Raw genomic sequence first — 19521 nt, forward strand, 5'->3', positions numbered from 1 at the left:
TTAACCAAGGAAAAGAACAAAAAGATGGCTGGTGACATGTCCATTTGTTATAGGAATATACATTTCAGGCTAGTTTAGGGCACATTTGTTCATCTCTTCCTCTGTAACAGGCAGTCTCATAAACATCTAAAGAGAAGCAAAGAAAGTTCATTGAGACCACATGGGACTGGAAATAGAAAGCCAGGGACTGTCGTTGACTTCTCTGCTTCTCAGGACCATATGGTCTCTCATCCTTGCATTTGTCGGTCGACTGGCTTCTGCTTTCTAAAGCTATTAATGCCTTTCTTCCTCTGATTTTGGTTTGTATGTGCTGACTGTTGATTGATGACCTTATGTCCCTAATGATGATGTCATTTGACTATAGTGCCCATATCTTTTCTTTGGATGCTTCAGGCTACAATCTCATTGGCTGGGCTTGGGGCAGATGTGTAGTTAGTTTCAATCAGCTATGACCAAAGAGGGTTAGGACTTACCTGTTACACATGTGGCCGCCTATGTTTAAGTTCCCTGACTCAGCAGAGGGAACTCAGCCACTAACTTTTACTAGTTATTTTTTTGCCCCAATTATTTATTGTTTACAATTAAATATTTTTATTTTGACTAAAGTGTTTAAAATTTTAACTGATTAAGGGACGCCTGGGTGGCTCAGTCGGTTAAGCCTCTGACTCTCGATATTGGCTCAGGTCATGATCAGGGTTGTGGGATGGAACCCCACATTGGGCTCCACACTCAGTGTGGAGCCTGCTTGGGATTCTCTCTCTGCCTCTCCCCTGCCACCTCCCCTCCACCTTTTGTGCCCATGCACACACACTCTCTCTCTTAAAAAAAAAAAAAAAAAAAAGAATAAATATCCTTATTTAAATTTACTAAATAAATATTTAAATTGACAAAACTTATTAAAGCATAATGACTCCCACCTTTCTGTAACCTAACTCTCTCACAAAAATATTAAGGTATATTCTTGAGTAATTCTGAACGGGTCAGAGAGATGTTAAGAATCTATTTTAAAGATATGAACAAACTTTTATAAAATGTCAGTCAGTGAGACAGGGAGAGGTAATTTCTACAGGCCTGGGTGTGCTGCTAGAAGGCGCTGGGATGGCCTCTGGAGGCCAGAATGTAGTGAAAGAGTGCCAGGGGCACATTGCATCTACTGAAAAACAAGCTCTGGTGCAATTCCCATGCCTCTTTTGCCCTTCTCCTTCTCCGAGATCAGATTGGCAGGCATTATTCTCTTTGGAAAATGGCCCCATGAGGGAGAGGGGCTCTATTGCCTGTTTGTCTGTTGTTCTTATAGTAGCAATAGTTAGAGTAATGGTGTTAGCGTTGGTGGTGGTAGTAGTAGTAAGAGAAGTCGTAGTCGTTGTAGTAGTAATAAAATGAGGATAGAAAAATAGCTAAGGCTTTGATAGTGCTTTCTATTTACCAGGTCACCATTTTATATGCTAAATATATGTGCATTTTGTTTGCATATATATATATATGCACACACATATGTATTTAGCATATCTCTCTATATGAAATCATTTAATATTGCAACTACCCTTTGAGGTAAGTATACTTATCATCTTCATTTTATGGCTCAGGAAACTGGCAGGAGAGGATGGTGGGTGGTTGTACCTCCTAGAGTTGTGCCCAGGAAGCCTGGAGTGTCCCTATGAACCAGCTCCTGTAGTTCTAGGAATTCTGTTTCCCAGAGGAATGGCGAATTGAATAACAACACTCTTATTCAAATACAGGACCTTCATTTTGGTCTCTTTTTGGAGACTCTAAGTGTATTTCTGAACCTGGAAGAAGGTATAGGCAAATGATATTTAAACATTGTTACATTTTTAAAATTATATGGTAATTTTAATGTAAAAAGTAATAATAATTACTATATAAATTAGCAAAGATAAAGAGAAGGAAAATATCATTTATAATCTCCTATCCAAGAAATCATTCTGTAATATTCTAGTGGTTTCCTATCTAGTCTTACATGTATGCATTCCACACACTTAAGAGCATACTTAATAAACAATTTAATATCTTGTTTATTTCAGTTAAAGAATATGTGTACATATATATGTTGCCTTGTAATATTAAAAACTCTAAAAGGCTTACACTTTATGCATCTTAATGCCTGTTTAATTGTTCAGTTATTTGAACTTTCCACAGTTAATAAATGTAAGGGTACATTTTTGATACTTTTTATTATAAATATTGCTTTAATGACTGTGATTTGAAATTTATGCATCTTAAAAGAGTACAGAGGTTAATGACTTCATTATATTGATGCAAGGTCTGTTGTGCAAACAGAATCTATAGACTGAGGTCCTAGAACAGTGAAGGAGCCTGTGATGATCTTTTTTGACTACTAGCCATAATTAGCTAGTCAAGTAACAGCTTGTTCTAACTTCTGGAAAGGGAACCTAATGTTCAGAAAACTGCTGTTCTAGAAGAAAGAGGACTTGCAGTTCAGACCTATTTTATGAACACATTGGACTGTATGTCTAATTGTTTAAAAAGATGACATAAGTTACTCTTTCTCTGGCTGGATGTCAAATGCTTGCAAGCCAGTACTTTAATGGGATGAAGGAAGGAATGGTGTTTCAGTCTGAATGACAACTAGTACTATATATAGACTATTTCTTCACATTGCACCTGTGACATTTGCTCTAAGTTGTTTGTTTCCTTTGGTGATGTTGCCTTAGGAATAGTACTGATACTGTTTTAATAAGGAGTCTCTGCTGGTGCTATGCTATAGGTTGACATTAGTGGTTCATATATATTTCTTTCTCCAGAAAATGTTGAGGTTCGATTAGAGAATAATATGGGTGAGGTATTAGTAACAGTCTGATTTTATAAAACAACTAGTTCACAGATTATTCCTCACATTTACTGAATTTTTATTATGTTAGTCTGGAAATTGTTTATTGGTATATATAATAAGTAACCAGCTCATTCTCTTAAAAGTTTCAACTCATTTTGACAGCTAATTTACCCTGAACAGTTAGTTTTGAATCAAAGTACTTCGAAAAACATTTTTATATTTTTAACTAATTCTCATGACGTTGCTTTGACACCTGATATCATCAAGTGAGAAGGATGATGTACATTGCAAAAAATTTGTCATTTGACTTCCAGATTTCATTTGCTTTATTGAATTCCTCAGTTGACATTTAGGTCAGCATTTTATGGTTTTAAAAAAGAAATTTTGTTTTCTTTTTAGATAGATAAATGTTCTTGCGGTTGCATACCTTTACCGTGATTGTTGAAACATGAATCTTTTTCTGTGATAAAAGTTACAGCATTTATGGAGTCTGTTAATTCCTTTGAGACTCTCAGTGACAGCTTACTCCCATTTCAAGCAATTTAAGTTTCATAAATGTTTTTATGAGCTTTATTGTAAATCTATTAGAAATGTATCACCTTTTGGGGCGCCTGGGTGGCTCAGTTGGTTAAGCGTCTGCCTTCGGCTCAGGTCATGATCCCAGGATCCTGGGATCGAGCCCTGCATCGCATCGGGCTCCCTGCTCGGCGGGAAGCCCGCTTCTCCCTCTCCCACTCGCCCTGCTTGTGTTCCCTCTCTCGCTGTGTCGCTCTCTGTCAAATAAATAAATAAAATCTTTAAAAAAAAAAAAAAGAAATGTATCACCTTTTGAAGCACTGGTATTTGTACAAGTGGCTATAATGTCATTTATAATGTTGTTACATATAATGTTGCCCTAAGATAGGGCTAAATTCTCATTTGGAGTAAAATTTGTAGTCTTGAAGCAGTGTATGATTTACAGTAATGTTTTTCTTAAAGTCGTATTTAAAATAAATTCAGTTTCTTTGACCAGAAAGATGGTGAGCAAGGGTAATTTAGGAAAGCAGCAAGGGTTATTCTCATTCTCATTTAGGAAAATGTCAGAGGGGACATTTGTCACAGATGAATATAGAAACAGTGTAAACTGGATGTGTTTTCCAATCCTATAAGCAAAGCAGTGGTAGTCGCTGAGTTGTGCAGGTGGTGTCCATGGTAATAGTAAGTTGATCTGTTAAGACGGTGACAGGCAAAGGGTGGTGAAATATTTTGAGGAAGTAATTACCCCCCCTCAATTTTTTCAAAGGCATCATTTGCAACAACAGTGAGGTTGGAAAGCAATGATGAAAATTGTCTTATATAAAGTTGCAGGTTTAGAAGTGGTTCTTTTTTTTAATATACTTTCAATTATTCTACATAATGGGAGGAAGATATTAATAGTGTTCATTGTCCTAATGTGATCTAAATCAGCATATTTATGGAACTTTAATAGAAATTGTTATATACTTTACATTTTCTCACTTTTAAAATTGTCCCATCCTATGAATGCTGAGACCTACTTTGTAGTAAAGTCACAATTTAATAACTTGGGTTGATATGTTGTGTTTTGGTTGCTGGCTTCTTTGAAAGGCTGAACATTTTAAAGATTTTATTTATTTATTTGACAGAGTGAGACACAGCGAGAGAGGGAACACAAGCAGGGGGAGTGGGAGAGGGAGAAGCAGGCTTCCCGCCGAACAGGGAGCCCGATGTGGGACTCGATCCCAGGACCCTGGGACCATGACCTGAGCCGAAGGCAGACGCTTAACGACTGAGCCACCCAGGCACCCTGAAAGGCTGAACATTTTAATGTAGATAATGAAGATAGCCTTAGACGGTGCCTCTAAACTTTCACTTGCTGTTTGGATTGTTTGTTAGAAAAGAAGACAGTTTACCTACATTAACTCATAGTGTTGGAATATTTTTCTAGTAGTTTATCAATCATTTTACATTTGTTTGCAAAAAACAGAATGCTAGATATTTAAACATTATAGTTATAAAACTCTCCTTTGGGTTTACGTTGATCACAATCCTGGAAAAAAAATCACTTTATTAAAATGTTGAACATGATTTTCTCAATAGAATCAATTTTATCATAGAAGCCTCCAAGGAAGGGACTTTTAATAGAAATGATCATAGATACCATATTTAAGCATAAGTACTATTTTTATTGCTCTGATAGTTAAAAACTTCCTATATTTTTTTACATACAGAGCAATTAGTAAACAAATCTCTTCACTTTGTATCAGGGGCTGTAAGTTTGAAGGAAAAGATAAACCCAAGCTAGCCATAGTCTAGAAACTTTGAAGATGCCAAGAAATGGGTTGTAATCAAAGCTGGGGGCTGGAGGAATTGGGGACAGAAGGGTAAAATAGGTTTGGTAGAGTTTAAATTTTGAGGCATATATCCCTGTCACTTCAAATAGTAGTTGAAAGTGGCATTAAGTCCTACTGTATGGTCTCTATATGAAGTTCTGGAGTTTGCAAAAGAAGCAAAATGGTCTACTCCCTGCTGTCATGTAATTTGATATCTGGTTGGGGAGTTGAGGCTGTTTTATGTGAAACATGAAAAAATCGCCTAGGTGTCATTAGATAATACAGTGTAAATTGATACAGCAAAGACCACACAGAATGCAAATTCCCTTCCCAGAGTAGTGGTGTTTTAATGTATGTGGTAATCAAGAGTCGCTCTTAAGGAAGTGAATTTTGAGTTAAGTTTATGATTTAGATTTTTGGACAGTGGTTGCAAAGGAGTCTGGACATAGTAAAGAGCATGAGTGATGGCACAGAAATAGGATTGAAGGACCACAGTTCATACATATGCAAAAGCTTGGGTGGAGGCCCAAGAATAGGATCATCTATCTAGAACAGACATGCACTTTAGGGAGTGAACTAGTTGCAAAAGCATTGGCAATGGTGGCATTAATGAGAGGTCTAGTTTACAAAGCTACGTAAGTTGGTTGGAAAGGCTAGGATTGTTGGTAAGTTAGGTGTCACGTAACATTGATGAGAGGTTGGGAGAAACGCACACATCATTTATTTGTATCATGTCGGCTGTGTCCGTTTACAAGTAGCGCTTCTCTTTTATTGATACCAAATGTATCCACAATTTAAAAATTAAAATTATGCTATGGTATTCTCAATAATCACATTTTAAATTAGAGCTGGCAGCTATAATGAGGCTAAGTGGGGAAACAAGACATTTAACTAATCAGTTCTGAGAGGCTAAAATACTATTCTCATTATGATTCACATGACAGACAATGAGCTACTTGAGTTTAAAAATCATAGGCCTACTTCCTGCTTGCCAGTGCTACATGATAAGTTAATTGATTGCTCTGAAACTTGCTAGTTTTTTCCAGTAATGGAAGAGGGTGAAACAATGGAAAAATGATTCTGTATTTACATGTTAGGGACTGAAAACACAACTAAATATTCCTTATTTCATATAAAGAGCTGTATAGGATTAGAAAAATCATATTCTTGAAAGTACAAATGTGTTATAAATCATATGATGCCTTATTGGAGATGGGATATGGCTTTTAAAAAACAACTCACTGGTGAATCATGTTATGGAACTTAATTGGACATTAAATGTATCCAAATGGTATGAAGGGAAGGTGAGGATCAGAATTCTGGAAATTGTACATTACAGGTAAGATTTACCTTCAGTTACTGGCCAATTCACAACAATGGTAGCATAGATTAAGCAAGGAAGAGAAATCATGGTTACTAAAGAAGGAATGGGGAAAAAAGAAAAGAAAAGAAAAAGAAAAACTGTTTAACTCATTTTAAAACTGCCCTCATTGGGTTTTTAAAGTAATGTATTGGTTCTATATACCTTCCTTCTCACGTGAGGAAATATCAGTAACTTGTAATAGGATTAAATGACATGATACATAAGTTTTTCGGAAGTTTTCTTTATAGCCAGTATTACTAAAAGTTATTTCTTTAAAAGAAAAAATTGTCTCTCCCTCCTTCCCTCCCTTCTTTCCTTTCTTCTAAGAAACCATAAGATTTTATTTAATTCATATTTGGAATATTCTAAAGTTAGTGGATGATAGAAGAATTAGTAAGGGCTAGTAAGTTATAAGAACCACTTATCTCAGACATTGTCTCATACAACCCATTACCACATTATTTTGCAGGAGCAAGTGATTGGGGCCTGTGGATGGCCAGTTAATGAAAATAGTTGGTTAGGCATGGAATCATAGAAACACACTTTTTTTTTTTTTTAAACAGAGATAGAGCTGGGTGGGGGGGGGTTGTTGGGCAGAAGCAGAAGGAGAAGGAGAATCTTAAGCAGGCTCCACGCTCAGCTCGGAGCCTGAGGCAGGGCTCGATCTCACGACCCTGAGATCACGACCTGAGCTGAAATCAAGAGTCAGACACCTAACTGACTGAGGCACCCAAGCTCCCCAGAAATATACTTCTATTTTAACTTAAAAATATTCAGTTTGATCTATAAATATAAACACACACACACACTCTTGCATATATAATTGGATTAAAATATACACATATATGCATGAGTGTGTGTGTGTGTGTGTGTGTGTGTATCAGGCTTATTGGACTTCACTGCGTCCTGTCAGTCTTCTACAGTTATTTTGCCTACACCTAATCCAGTGGCAGTTTTTTAAAAAACTGACATATCTTGGGGTGCCTGGGTGGCGCAGTTGGTTAAGCATCTGACTCTTGGTTTTGGTGGAGGTCATGATCTCGGGGTCATGAGAGCAAGCCCCAAGTAGGGCTCGTGCTCAGTATGGAGTCTGCTTGGGATTCTCTCTCCCTCTGCCCCTCCTCACTGCGCTCGTGCACGTTCTCTCTCTCTCTCTCTCTCTCAAATACATAAATAAATCTTTAAAAAAAGAAAACAAAACTGAAATACTTTATTGAGATTGCATAAGCATTCTATTTCATAGATTAATTAAGTTAAACAGATAGTTACCAAGAATCAATGATAAATGTATTTTTCTTTTAAAATGTTAGCCTGTTAAACCTAATCACTACAAGGGATAGTGTCCTAACAACTTCATATCTTAGGAGAATTGTTTGCCAAAAGGGTTATCAAAAGTGATGAGCATAATGACTAGAACTGATTTCTAGCACCAAACAGTACCGTAGGCTATTAGTTATGTCCTTTCAAGGGAGTCTTCAACTTGATGCTTAATTAGTATTAATGAGTCCTTCTATCAACCTCTGTCCTAAATTGCTTGTCTTCAGTTATATATGGGTATCCTTCTATCTTATTCAGCCTACAAATAGCATTGAGTTGCCTCTGTGTGCCTGCCCAGAATATAGTGTTGAAACACCAGGATCCTGCCTGTGTGTCACCAAAGCCAAGAGATAAAAAGTGTTTGAGAAGGTCAGCTTCTCGGGTGCTGCAAGGTGAGAATAGAGACGTGACCTTTGGATTTAGCCACTGGCAGGTCATAGGTGACCTGAGTGAACCAGTCTCACTGCAGTAAGTGGTGGAGCTGGTTGGGGGGGACAATGGGAAAATAAGAACTGGTGAAAGAGAAATTTCATTGTTACAGGAAATTTTATTGTGAAGAGGAGTGGGGAAATGGGGTGGGGGCTGGGAGTTGTTTGTGAGGTAAAGAGAGGTTTGTTTCTGTAAAGCTAGAAGATGCTAGTATGTGTTTGTATGTTGATAGAAAGGATCCAGTAGAGAGGGGTAAATGGATGATACCGGAAAGAGGAGAGGTAATTGCAGAAGTGGATGAGACCCCCCCACGATGGGGGAGGTGTTAGCTTTGGAAGGAATGAAAGAGCTTCACCTTCTTTGCAAGCTGATGATAAAAGTTATATAGGTCATTGGGTAGATTTGGGAGTTCGATAGTGGGTATTTAGGAGTTTTGACAAAAGAGAGAGAAGTTATGAAACAAAGGGAGTGTTGAGTGCCCATTTGGTATTTGTGGTCATAGGTGTGCGTGTGTGTGTGTGTGTGCGTGCGTGCATGTGCGTGTTTGTGTGTATATGTGTGCGTGTGTGTGTCCATGTGTGCGTGTGTGTGTCCTAGCTACTTTTGGCTGTTTAGGCGCAGGCATGGAGAAGGTGGGTAGTTGGGTGTCGCTGGGGTTTGTGCTTTGTCAGTGCATACAGTAAAGGGTGAGATGGAAACAGGAGTTAAGGGTGTATTTGGAACACGCATTCCTTATGTGGATTCGCTCCAGGTCCCTTGAACTCTAGATACCATACATGGAAAGCAACAAACACCTACAAGTGTGCTTCACTTCTTGCTTTTTCTCTCTCTAATAATGGCTTTGATAAGTAGTTTGTCACCTACTCTAGAAATTTCTGTGGGTCTCAGTTTTGACCTCCCTTTTCTCCCCTGACAGTTGTTTTTCTTTTTTTTAAGCAAACACTTCAGAGTTAGAAATGACAGTATCTATCAGATCAGCTGCCTCCATCCCCACTGGCAGTGGCTTTGTTCAGGTGTCACTCTATTAAAGTAGCTCCCCATGTGCCTTCAGTACTTCTCCCATAGTGTCTCCATATCATTGTTCAAAGCACTGAATTTTTCTCCTTGATCCTTCACATAATGAACTTAAATGACCATCAGCTGCCAAACAGATAAAATCCAGACTTCTTAGTGATATGTTTAGGGCAGCTCAAAATGTCTCCAACCTACATTATTCCTTCTACCCTCTCCAGACACCCAAGCCAATCATTGTGGTCTGAGCATACCTTTGCCAGGCTGTTCTCCCTGTCTGGAATGTCCATCTCATTGTGGCTACCTTCACTCCCACTTCTCATCTGCTGGTGAAAACAGCATGTTTTCTTCTCTGGGAGTCCTACCCTTGTATTCCTGTAGGGATTAATCATTCCCTATCCATACTCAACTGTAAGATTTTTTGAAGAGCATGGGCTGTGTTACTCATCTTTGCTTTCCCAGTGCCTAGCACATCGCAGCCCTTTCATAAATATTTGTTGAATCATATTGGTTCAGGATTATATTTTTAACTTGCCCTTTAAGAGTTTAACAATATTATGCTAAGATCCTCCCTTTTAGAAATAACTTTTCAATAACCTATGACGTATTGAAAGTCTGGTTAGTACTGAAACGAAAAGTCTGGGAAAAGAAGGAGGCTGCAACACGATGGAAGGAGGGAGTCTGGGGATGCTCATGAGAGGTTGGTTCTAGCCAGTTTGTGCAGGAGTGTAGAAGGAGGAGGAGAAGGGCAAATGGTGTCTTGTTGAATATCGTTTTGCTTACTGCATTAGTTACAATTAATTTTGGTTATATAAAACAATTGCATAAACACAGCAAGAACTACTTTTTTTGTCACACAAAAGAACCCTAAAGGTAGATGGTCCGTGATGGTCTGGTGGCTCCACAATGTGAAAAGGTTACTGGCTTTCACCCTTCTTCTCTACTTGCTTACACATACCTGCCGATTTCAGCATTGGTTCATACCGGAGGATGGCTGCTGAATGCTAGCCGTCATATCTGCAGTGGGAGCTAGACGCAGGAGGAAAGGCAGAAGAACAAAAAAGTTAACTTCCATCCCCATCAGATTCCTTGAAACTACGTTTCTTTTTATATCATGTTGTCCAGAGGTACTTACATGGCCACTTCAGGTTACCCAGGAGTCTAAGACAAGTAGTCTTTTATTTTGCTATGTAATGTACCTGCTAAAAGTAATAATATAAAAATATCCTTCTGAGGAGAAGGAGGAGAGTGGATATTGGAGTGGACCATCAGCAGTCTCTGCTACATTTGCTTTTTAGTTTCCCCTCACATTCTCTTAGTTTGTTCATTATTTTTCGTTGCCAGATCATTCTTTCCCTCAGCCCTAGGATCATACTCCTCTTCAGCTTATTCATGCCGCTTCAGGGCTTACATCATCTATAATTTCTACTTGTCGTATCTAAAGTTGACTTAGTCCAGGTATTCCCATGACACACACATATAAGGTAAAGATATATAGTAAAGATTTTTAAGGAAATGCTGGATAGGGTTCCAAATAAGGCAAATAAAATTAAGAAACAAACGTGAGCTCGGTTTGACCACAGCTGGTAATATTGAGGGGAGAGTTTAGTTTCACTTGATACAAATATATCCTGTGTTAAATTTGAAATAAGGTAGATGTCTAAATTAAAGGAATAGAGTAGATATGTAAAAGATACAATGGACTATATTAAAATGTTCCCCTTCAGGTATTAGTTGTACTTTCTGCTTCAAGATGAAGCATCTTCATTCTGGAAAGCTAACATGATTTTGAGCACTTTTTAGAACAACCCTATCCCTTTTTAAATCATATTCTGATGGGATACCTGAGGCACAGAGCAAAACTATTCTCTAGAGAGGGAGTTTAGTTGCTGGATCAAGTTGGGAATTTGGTTGCTATAACTACAACTTCACAGATAAAAAGCACAGGCTTTCATAGTCCTTGGAAAGTTGGCATTGGTAGTGTCTTAACAACGTAAGTAGCCTTAAAGAGAAGGACTCTGATGTTTTCGTTTGTAGTATAATTGATACGATATCCCAGGTCATCTGATGCTTGACATCTTCTAGTCAGGGAATTTGTCATTTGTGATCCTTGGTGTAAATGAGTGTGTGAGAGTTCACCCTAGATGTCCTATGTAGTGATGTTTGGAGTTCTCTTGCAAAAGTAAATATTGTATTTCATAAAGGTTTTAAAGTCTGATGTGTGTGTCAATGAAATACAATATTTTTCTCTGTAAAAAGCAGGATTTGCTTATCTTTTGCTAAGTGTGATGGAACTCACGACCCCTATTTGTGTTATTTGGGGTGGGGGGCGCTTGGTTTAGAGGAATGGGTGAATTACCATTTCACCTGTATGCATTCAAAGTGTCTTAAAATATGTAGCAACTAAAATTTTTTTTTTTTTAAAGAAGCATACTTTCAGTATTGGGAACACTAACAGTAAATAGGAGTAAGAATGTTATTACTAAGAGAAAGATTGCTATACGAAACAAATTATACTTGGTGAAATTAGAATATATTTATTAAAATAAAGGTTTCTAATTAATCATAGTTCAGGGACCCTTTATTTCATTTCACTATGAGTTAAATTATATATACGTACATATATGTATAAAAGGCAACAATCATATATTTGAATGTTAAAGAAAATGCCTTTATATTATGTACTGCACTTGATTTTTTCAGTGTACTGGAAATTGTTTAAAAGTACCTCAAGAATTAAGATAGTTGAAATAAAGTAATAGCTTAGATGTGTATTACCATCTTTATATTAGAATTTAAATAAATGTAATGTGTGCTTAAAAATTACCTTCTATATTTATTACTGATGAGAATATTGAACTGTAAGTTGAAAATATGAAAACATTTTTATTTCCTTAGGTGTTTCTTACTTTGTCACTTATCTATGGCTTTATAGAGGTTACGTGTTTCTTGCAATGAAATATAAAATACAATTTCTGGTATTGCATGTTCATATGTTATAGATCTATATAAACATTAAGTAACTGTATTTTCCTAGTTATACGTTCGTGTAAATCTTTTCTAGTCCTACTACACTTCAAGATTATTTTTACTTTGTCTTTTATTGATGACTTATTCTGTTTTATAGCTATAAACTGCTTAGTTTATCAGCTTTATTAAGATAATGTTTCTTAATTTAAACATTTTCAGATAATTTAAAATATTGAGGCAATGGTCAAAATCTGTCACTTTCCTCTGTTTTATTTTTATTATTTTTTGCTTTATTAAGATGAATCTAGAAAACCATCATTAAGTATACTTTAGTTTTACAAGTAGGAAAAACTTCATTCTAAATCGTATATAATACACAATATATCTATATCTGTACCTGTCCATGTATATGTGTGTATATATATATATCTCAGAGGTCTGCTGCTGCCAAGATGATTTATATAGTCTGAAGTAATGATTACTTAATTGTTATTCAGGATCTTGAAACCATTTCAGTTTACCACTTTGTCACCTGATCTGATTTTAACATGATTTCAGAAACACAGAATGAAGAGTTATCTGTGAGTAGGGTCTTCTAGGTTTTATAATCATTATCTCATTTAAGTGAACTTTTTTAATTGAAGTATGATTGACATATATTAAGTGAACTATATTTTAAAGATTTATTTATTTATTTGAGAGAGAGAGGGCCCAAGAGTGGGAGGGTGAGGGCAGAGGGACAGGAAGAAAGAGAATCTCAGGCAGACTCCCCGCCGAGCACAGAACCCTCTACAGGGGCTTGATCCCACAACCCCGAGATCATGACCTGAGTCGGATGATTAACTGACTGACTGAGCCACCCAGGCGCCCCTATTAAGTGAACTTTTAAAAACCTTTGTATATAGTTAATTTTGTGTATGGAAACATCACTGTGGCTAAAGCAGGGATTTTTTTCCTTGATTATCTATGTCAGAGTCTAAAGTAATTACAGTTTTTCAATATAGTAGAGAAGAACAGGCTGCTAACTACTGTAGCCCAAGAAGTATGAGTTTAATTTTTCCGAAGAATGTGCTTGTGGGATGATAAGTAGAAAAGACATTGGATTATGGTTAGCAGATAACATGGGGCAAGATTATGAAAGGTAATTGACCAAGGCAGAGGTTTCTAAACTGGGCTAGTTAGTAGATTCACCTGGCTTGGGAGGGTAAAATAGAGGCCCAGGCCTTAGAGATTTTTACTCATTACAATCGAGATTGGACCATACGCTCTCATTTTCAAAGTTTACAAGTAGGTGGTCAGTCAGATTTGAACTGAAAGGCTGGGCTAATGACTATGAAACTGATGTGTAACCACTGAAGTTTAAAGATCAGTAGAATGAGAAGGTCATCAAGATTTGACAAAGCTGGGACCAAGACAGGAACCCTATCTCAGTGGCCTTGGTGTGCCAAAGCTAAGGGCCTGTTATTTTCAGGAAAATAGAAGTCAGTGGGTCACATGTCAGTGTAATTTAGGACTAATTGACGGAATTTAGAGACTGAAATTACAGGTGAGGGAAAAGATGGAATAAAAGAGTTTCCAGTGCTTTGAACTTGCATGTCTGTGTGTGTAGTGTGCATGTAGCGTGATGCCTTTGCCAGCTAAACCAAATCTGGAAGGAATGAAATGGTGGATATCAGAGTTGAAATGAATATATTGGGTATTAGGCATGTTGTGGTACGTGCTTTGACAGACAGGGGGACTACAGGAGGTATGAAGAGAACCTAGGCATTGAGTCACATGAAACACTTTGGAGATAGAGTAGTGTAGGTTGGAAAGGTAGGTAAATAGGAAGAATACAGAAGCAAAAATGAGATGCTTATAAGGTCAGAAGGCTATAGGAACAGACTTTGACAACTAAAATTTTGCTGCTCATTTCCATGCAAAATTATCTCATGGCCTGTTTTAAGCAAACCATGCAATATGTTGCCAATTCTCATATAAAGTGGATGCCAGATTTCATAAATTCTATTGATTTTTTTTTTTTTTTTGAGAGAGAGAGCATGCGCTCGAGAGAGAGTGCAGGGGGTTTGGGTAGGGGCAGAGGGAGAAAGAAAATCTTAAGCAGGCTCCACACCCAGCTCGGAGCCTGACCTGGGGCTTGATCTCATGACCCTGAGATCATGACCTGAGCCGAAATCAAGAGTTGGACGCTTAACCAACTGAATCACCCAGTCACCTGCATTCTATTGAATTTTGTAAGCAAGGTAGTATTAATCTTTTGCAAAACATAATTTGAAAATGGTAGTTTGAGTTCCTTCCAATTTTTCACTTCTCTCAACATTCATGAACATCTGTTTGTGCAGACATATGTTTTTATTACTTTTTGAAAATAGGAGTAGAATTGCTGGATTATATGGTAAATATATGTTTAGCTGTGTAAAGAACTGTCACAGTGTTGTCCATAATGGCTGTAACATTTTTCATTCTCAACATGTTATGGAAAATTCTGGGTGTTCTACATCTTCTCTAACCCCTGGTATTGTCAGTGTTTTTAATTTTAGCCACTCTAGTGGATATATGGTGATAATCTCACTGTGGCTTTATTATGCATTTCTCTGAAGACCAGTGTTGTTGAGAATATTTTCATATATTTTCAATGCTTATTGGCTACTCATATGCCTTTTCTGGTGAAATGTTAGTTCACCCATTTAAAACAATTTTTTTTTTAAAATTGGATTTTGCCCACCAAAAAGGTCTATTTCTGTAATCTGTCTTCTGTTCTATTGATCTACTAGTCAGTTCTTTTTTTTTTTTAAAGATTTATTTATTTTTTAAAGAGAGAGAAAGAGTGAGTGTGGGTGGGGAGGGAAAGAGAGAGAATCTAAAGCAGACTCCCTGCTGAGGGTGGAGCCCGAGGCAGGGCTCTATCTCACGACCCTGAAATCATGATCTGAGCTGAAATCAAGAGTTGGAACACTTAACCAGCCGAGCCACCCAGGCGCCCTCATCTACATGTCAGTTCTTATACCAATACCACATTGTCTTCAATTGTGTAGCTTTATAGTAGCTTTTGAAATCACGTAGTATAAATCCCCAGCTTTGTTCTTTATCAAAATTGTTTTAGCTCTTTTATATCTTCACTTTTTCATATAAATTTTAAAATCAGCTGGTCAGTGTCAAATGTTTGTTAGGGTTTGTTTGAACTGAATCTATAGATCAGTTTGGGAAGATTTATTCTCAGCAATATCGAGCCATCCACACCATGAACATGGTATAGTTTATAATTTATTTACATCTTCTATTATTTCCCTTCACATGGTTAAGTATCCTTTTATAATTTTTAGTGTACAGGCCATATGCATCCTTCATTAAATTTATTCCTAAGTGTTTTATTTTTGATGATAAGTAGTAGGTTTTTACTACTTTGGTCTATAAGGGAAGATCTGAAACAGATTAATCAATATTGCCAGGATTGTCTACTTATTGGTAGAATTAGAACAAGTACTTATAAAACAAGGTAAAACAAAATAAATATGGTTTATGAGAGATGTCCACATTTTATTCAGATGAATTAAATTAGTTGACATTTTATTACTTGATATCTTTGTAAGAATTTACATATAGGTTTGAGTTTATGCTTTTCATTTCTTGTAAATGTGTTTTTTTAACTTCTAAGAATTTTACGAATATGATACTACTCAGGTGACCTGTGTTTTGGGGTCCTGTCTTACAAGGACATACCTACTATTTCAACTTCATTTATGGTATATGCCAGATTTGGGGGAGCTTGGTGGCTAGGTTTTGGTGCCATTCATGTAAGCCTTTAAAGAATATCAGCTGCATGGTTGAGACCTTGTTTGATTTTTGAGAACCATTCAGTTTCTTCCTGGTGAAGGGCCAATCTGAATCATTCATACGAATTCATCTACCATTTTTCTCATTAACAAGTTACATAGATCTGTTTGGTTATTTCTTAGTGCAATTGTTTATTTTACCTGTTTAATGAATTTTACGAAAATTAGGTCATTTTTAAATAAGATGTTAGAGCTAAGCTTCTTTGTCTCTACATGATGAGCTTTGCAGGATGAAATGGTGACCATTTAACAGAAGCATTTTGGATAAGGCATGTGTCTATATGCTGAAGGGGAAAGCTGTTATGGACCATAACTTTTATACAAACTGATCAGCTGCCATCTGTGTGCAAAGCACTGTGATCAGCAGAGACCTGTTTGTGCCACTGTTTAGACTGATAGCAGCAGATCAATTTAGCTGAGCTGTTCTGTAGCAGTTCGGTCACGAGGACATAGACACTACCAAAGTGTAGTCATCATCACACCACTGTCCTTTGCTGGTTTAGATTGTGGCAAGAGAGAAAAACTGCTTGCTCTCCACCCCAGTACAGCTGAGGTAAGATCCACCTTTTTTCTCTTGAAGGGATAAGCAAGACCAAAAGCAGCCTCTTTCAACTTTTCCCACATTGTTTTGATTTAAATTTATGCTAGTTTTTCCCATGATAATCCCTCAAGTCAGGTACACAATTCAGCCTCCCTTTGGTGGAGAGCATGTGTGTAGTACAGCTTAGATAAATTCTAATAACAAAATTGCGCTGCTGAGCACATCTAAGCATTTGACCTTGAAGACTCCTAGGAGAGCAGACATTGCAGATTTCCCTACTTGCCCTTGACTTACAAGAGAGTAGATAATGAATTAATAGAAATTGATAAAGAGCGTCTGTCAGGCAGCCGCTGAGGTCATGAGGCTGGTATGCGGAAACAGTGCCCATACAACATGCGTAACGCATAACTGCAGCCAGGAGGGGTGGGTGGGTCATCGAAGCAGGAAATTCGCCTTCAGAAGGAATGTTGGCTTTCTGCACAAGCTACAGCCGCATGGACTCACGGAGAGAAAACACACAGGGAAATGGGGAGTGCTCACTGCTGCAGAGAAAAGAGCTCCTATAGAAGGTGGCAGTGCTATTGCTGTTACTGGTGCTTCAAAGATATGATGAAGACAGTGCAGGTTAGATTTTTTTATTTTTAAATGAATTAAAATGTTAATAGTACTAATAGCAAATGTTTAGTACTTCTCCCGTCGTTGAGTAGACAACAGGCTGCTGAGGAATGGACAGAGAGGAGAAGACACAGCTTATGAGGCCTTTCTTGTTGCTCTATTTTAAGCAAAGGTTAAATGTTGAGATTTGCTGTGGAGAAGTCCGCCCCCGTTAATTTGTACAGGGTGATGATTGTTAGAACATTTCTAAATGAACCTCGAAAGAAATTTAGAGACTCTTAAGTGTGTATGTAGTTTTCCCAAATAGTTACTTCTGAAATATGAGCTTGTTAAAGGCCATGCTTTAGAAACAATTTGTAGTTTACACACACATGTAACTTATATGTATACTTGGTGTGTATATGTTTTTGTTTTAAATAGCTGTTACCTTTTTTTTTTTTCCTTTTGGTTAAACTAATGAGTGAGGACAAAATATTTAAGAAGATTAAATGCATTTTTATGGTAAATTTTTCAGTGCAGTTTAGTAACTACTTAGAAATAGGTATGAAAAATTGGTATCTTGGAGTATTACATTTTAAATCATTTTATAAATTGGGATTGCCCACCAGTATAATCTCAGTTTGATTGCTGTGTATTCCCTCGCTGGGTATAGCCTGACATGAATAAGTTTACATTCCAATACTGAGGAATTGCATTCCACTGAGTAGTTCTGACGTACAACAAGAATGTGGAGGCCCATACAAAGGGCAAGTTTAGGGACACTGTTAGAAGAAGCTTCTGTATTCAGCAACTGCCTTTCGTGGAAACTTACACTGGTGGAAAGTGCGCTTGATTCAACTTGGGTGGGGAAAATGTGGTCACAGCAAGTTAAGACAGGACGGCCTTACCAGAGTAAGATCCCTCAATAGCCTGTCTGGTGTATTATTACCAAAGGTACTTATGAAAACTAGGTAAGCCTTTATATTTTCTATAATTTTTTTTTAAGATTTTATTTATTCATTTGACAGAGATAGATACAGTGAGAGAGGGAACACAAGCAGGGAGAGTGGGAGAGGGAGAAGCAGGCTTCCCACGGAGCGGGGAGCCCGATGCGGGGTTCGATCCCAGGACCCTGGGACCACGACCTGAGCCGAAGGCAGACGCTTAACGACTGAGCCACCCAGGCGCCCCAAGCCTTTATATTTTCAACCATTTGTGCTTTCTGGTTGTGAGTCTTGAACTTGAAAAAAGTTTATAAAGCTATTAAAATTTTCTCTATTTTACATTATGTAGAAGACGAATTACTTATAGTAATTTTTTGCGTATTTTTAGTACTATAAAGTCATTGCATTTTGCACCTGTAAAGGTACTGAAGTTAGCTTATTTCAATTTTAGAACAATTTATAATTCTTAATTTTAAATTTGTTCTGTACAGAAACTTAATGGGAATGAAAATCAGGATTGTTAAACTGTTTTGGGAGCAACCATTCATAAATTAGTTATACTTAGGGAACATGAGCATTTAGGAATAATCTGCTTGTTATGCTGTAAGTGGTCTTTTCCATAATCATTTGTGTGAGCTTAACTTTTTTTTTCTTTTTAATAGCTCAGAGAACCAATAGATTGACCAAAAGTGAACCTGCATCACTTTTAGTTGTCATCTTTGGTTATTTAATGTAAGATTATAAGGACATTCTGAAATTACATTGAGGTTAACAGTTGAAAGCCAAACTGTACAGAGTATTCATACAGAACAGTTTTAGAAGAATTTAAAATAGGCGGGAGTAATTAAATTTTCACACTGCGTAGAACCGGAAGACTATCAGCATTCTTAAAACACACATAGCGTACTTCTTCCTATCTCCCTATCTCTTTCTTTCTGACTTCATGGCCTCTTGTGAAAGGCTGGTATCTAGTATAGAAAGGGCTAACAAGTTTTTAAATATTCAGGCCAAGTCTTACTGATAACTGTTACCCACATCTTTCTTGATTTTGAAAGTTATTATGCATTTGTATTCATATTTATGTATATACACAGAAGGACTGAAATTATCAGAAGATGGGAATTTTTAAAAATAATTTAATTCAAAGTTTAAAAATATGCTACGTGACTTTAAAAAATTAAGTTTAAACTTTAAAAATGTCATTGTTTATCGTGATGTGTGGTATTACGAGTGCCATTTCGAAGAAGCAGATGTTCTACTAGTTGAAGTTCTGGCAGCAGCTGCCTGCAGAAGCTTGGTTTTTATAGATTGGACATTCAAATCTTTGACTATTCCAGGGTAACCCTCAAACTCTTGATGGTCTTTTGTAATTTTGCT

The 19521-nt window shown here is 37.1% G+C and overlaps 1 protein-coding gene across 12 annotated transcripts in view; it reads left to right on the forward strand.

The window, feature by feature from the left end:
• The window catches only part of RAPGEF2 (Rap guanine nucleotide exchange factor 2), a 234884-nt gene that overhangs the window by 95415 nt on the left and 119948 nt on the right, over nucleotides 1-19521 (forward strand). The window contains exon 1 of one of the 12 annotated variants that reach the window (XM_078069382.1): nucleotides 17109-17230. The exons of the other annotated variants lie outside the window; for them this stretch is intronic. The gene's annotated coding sequence lies outside the window, so the exon portion shown is untranslated. Of the gene's footprint in view, nucleotides 1-17108; nucleotides 17231-19521 lie in introns of those variants that run through there. 12 annotated transcript variants of the gene reach the window in all.

This window comes from Halichoerus grypus, chromosome 3 (genome assembly GCF_964656455.1).
Source record: "Halichoerus grypus chromosome 3, mHalGry1.hap1.1, whole genome shotgun sequence".
Lineage (NCBI taxonomy): Eukaryota > Metazoa > Chordata > Mammalia > Carnivora > Phocidae > Halichoerus > Halichoerus grypus.